Raw genomic sequence first — 3,793 nt, 5'->3', positions numbered from 1 at the left:
ACTGTCGCAGGGTTAAGGCCGAGCACCAGTGTCCACATGGCAAGTTGCAGCCACTTGAGGTTCCCCAGTGGAAGTGGGAACATATTTCCATGGATTTTATCACCAAATTATCGAGGACTGCAAGAGGCATCGATGTAATTTGGGTTATCGTTGACCGGCTGACAAAGAGCGCTCATTTTCTTGCTATCAGTGAGAGCTCTTCCTCAGAGAGGCTGGTAGAGGTGTATGTAAGGGAGGTGGTATCGCGACATGGTGTACCGATCTCGATTGTGTCAGATCGAGATGTGTGTTTCACTTCCAGGTTCCGGAAGAAGTTCAATGAGGAGTTGGGTACTAGGCTGCATTTCAGTACCTCGTACCACCCACAGACAGATGGACAGAGTGAGCGGATGATTCAGACGCTCGAGGACATGCTTCTGGCATGTGTGTTGGACTTCTGAGGGAGTTGGGACACGTATCTGCCTTTGGCTGAGTTTTCTTATAACAACATCCACCATTCGAGCATTGGTATGCCTCCTTTCGAGTTGTAGTATGGGAGGAGGTGTCGGGCTCCCATCTGTCGGGGAGAGGTAGGGCAGCGAGTGATGGGCAGCAACAAGATAGTGGTTTAGACGACCGAGCAAATTTAGCAGGTTAGACAGAGGTTGCTGATAGCCCAGAGTCTCCAGAAGAGTTACATGGATAGGCGACGATCCAAGCTCGAGTTTCAGGTTGGAGATCTTGTACTCCTGAAAGGGTCTCCTTGGAAGAGAGTGATTCGATTTAGGAAAATGGGCAAGTTGGGGCCCTGGTACATTGGACAGTTTAGGGTGATCGCGAGGGTGGGCAGGGTAGCATATCGTTTGGAGCTACCTGCAGAGTTAAGCCAGATCCATGATACCTTCCACGTGTCTCAGCTGAGGAAGTGTATAACCAATGAGTCGCTAGTGGTACCGTTGGAGGATATCCAGGTGGACACAAGACTGAATTATGTTGAGAGACCGATCGCGATCTTGGACCGGAAGGTCAAGGTTCTGAGAAACAAGGAGGTGCCTCTGGTTCAGGTCCAGTGGCAACATCGGAAGGGATCCGAGCTGAGTTGGGAGTCAGAGTCAGAGTTGTGGGAGCAACATCCGGAGTTTTTTTCGGCATGAGACTTCGAGGGCGAAGTCTGGTCCTAGTGGGGGAGAATTGTAACATCCCAAAATTCAGGTAAAGCTATTTAACCCTTCCTTTTGTCAAGTTGTCAAGATTAGTCCCTTGAGTGGGTTCTTGTAGCAAGTAAGTACGCTGAGCGTACTGGGTCATACGCTGCGTGTACTCATGCGCTTAAGTTGGACACGGACTCGCCTGGGTACGTTGGGCATACCCAGGGTTACGTTGGGCGTAGCGGGCCCAGATGCAAACCCTAATATTTGGCTTGTGCACTATATAAGGGATGTTAATGCTCATTTCTCAGCCTCCATATTAGAGAGTAAAACCCTAAGAGAGCCTTCCAGTGTCCTTAGCTTGAGTGTGAGTGTTTTGGAGCTAAAAGTGCCTTGGTGTGTTAGTGAAGAAGAAGGAGAGGAGCTTGTGGAGGCTAGGGCTTGAAGTGCAAGTTTGGATCTGAGATCTTCAGAGGAAGGAGCTTCATCTAGAGGTATAAAGTTTAAAACATTCCTCTTTATTTGGTTTGATGTTTCATGGACCATTTCTAGGGTTAAAATTCCTAAAGGTGGATACTTTATGAGTGTAATGGACTCCATGGACCAAGATTTTTCCCATTTTAGTGATATTTGTGTTGTAGATCCATAAAAATCCCAACTTGGTCGTTGTTATGGGGTCATGCTTGAGTTATAAGCTTTCTAGGGTTGGGAATGGAATGTTATGGGTGTTAGTGACTTGTCCAGCCATGCAAAGGCTTAAAGTCACCAACTTTATGGATTAAGAGGCTTAGAGGTGGTCAGATCTGAAAGTTGGACGTGTGTCTTAACTATTTAAGACCCCAATAGCTAAAGAGTCTGAACTGGGAGTTACGCGGGGTGTAATCCCAATACGGGCGACATAAGGGGTCGTGTACCCCGTTTCTGTGAGGACGCCGGGTATGCCCAGCGTACATGTTTGGTACGCGCAGCGTAACCCGGAGAGTTGACTTTTGTTAACTTTTAGTGTTTGGACAACTTTAGGGTCTTTGAGCCGCGAGAGGGGTAAAATGGTCTTTTACCGTTCTGAGAGTACTAAGAGAGGGAATAGTCTAGCCTTGAGGGATGTATTGATTAATAGTATTTATTTCGTATGATTAGGCGGAGGCTAGATCAGATTTTTACAAAGTTCGAGATTACCGAGTCACCCGAGGTGAGTCTTCTCACTATACTTTACCTAGAGTGATAATTAGAGTTATATGACAGAGTATCTTGTATGCTATTTGTGTGATTGTGATGCACTGCATTATTTCTATGTGATTTATGTTGTGTATGTTCCTGCACAATCAAAGCATTCATTGAACTGTTAGAAGCCTTTTTCTTCTTTATCTCTTCCAGCTTACCCAAATGGTAAGCTTCATCATCTTCACCATCCTTCTTCTCGGATAGCTTCCTCAACATACAATCTTTGGCAAAGTGATTTTTGTCGTGATAGAAATTGCAATCATATCCAGAGTCACCTACAAGCTTGCTCTCCTTCTTCACTTCTTTTTGCCGATGAGCATTTTTAACCTCCTCTTTCGTCTTTTCTGAACTGTAGCTTCCTTGCTAGTTTCGGTTCTTGGAGGTTTGGAAATTTTTGCGAGCAAACTTCTTGGGATTAGAGAACATTAATGCATATTCTTCATTTGTTAGATCACATTCAGAAGATCCAAATCTTCTCCTTCTTCATCCACGTTCTTACCCTTTGAGAGAAGGGCCAAAGATCCCATACTAGACACCACATTCATTTCCTTAGTCACAACACTTTCATGTGACTTGAGTATTCCCACAAGCTTCGGCAATGAATAGCTTTTGAACTGTTCATGAGCTTTCACAGTCGAAACCACCGCCATCCATTCAGGTCTTAGGCCGTTCATAAAAGTGACCTTCTGCTTGATCACTTTTCTACCGATTTTGTGCTTGATCATCTTGCTGAGAAGATGATTGAAACGATCGAATACCTGAATAAGTTTTTCTTCTGGCTTTTGCTTGAAGTCTCTGAACTCCAAGAGCAAAAGAGTTTGTATTGAATGCTCTAGATCCTCATTTGTGGAATACAACTCCTTAAGCCTATCCCAGATTTGTGTTTGCTGTTGTGCATGAACTAACCAGACGAAAAGTATCAGATTGTAAGGCAAATCTGATCATCCTCATAGCTTTGATGTTGCTCATCAGTTTGTTCTTCTCGTCTTGAGGAACTTTCTCCACGTCGATCATAAGCTAATTATATTTCTTTTGCATCTTGATGGTTCTATTTGTTCCAGAATGAACAAACATACCCAATGTAATAGCCTGCCAGATTAGATACCCATTTTCCTCTAAACCAAGAACATAATCTTCAAAGTGATACGTCCAGACTTCATAATCTTGAGTGTATAGAATCGGGATTCTCGTGGTAGATCATATGTTGTTGGAGATGTTGATGGGGTTGGAATGAGAGTCGTCATATGACATGATGATTTGGTTTGATAACCTGTCAAGAATCAGACTAGTAAACTGAGTTAGGGTAAGATCGAGATCTAAGAGCAACGTCAATAACCAGATGATAGCTCTAATAGATACGATAATAGCAGAAACCCTAAAACCTTCTTGAACAGAAGAGTTGTGTATGGATTACATAGTCTCCTGCTCTGATACCAATTGATGAG

The sequence above is a fragment of the Lactuca serriola genome, chromosome 7 (assembly GCF_051521515.1).
Source record: "Lactuca serriola cultivar US96UC23 chromosome 7, Lser_US96UC23_V15, whole genome shotgun sequence".
NCBI lineage: Eukaryota > Viridiplantae > Streptophyta > Magnoliopsida > Asterales > Asteraceae > Lactuca > Lactuca serriola.
This window is presented reverse-complemented; position numbering follows the sequence as displayed.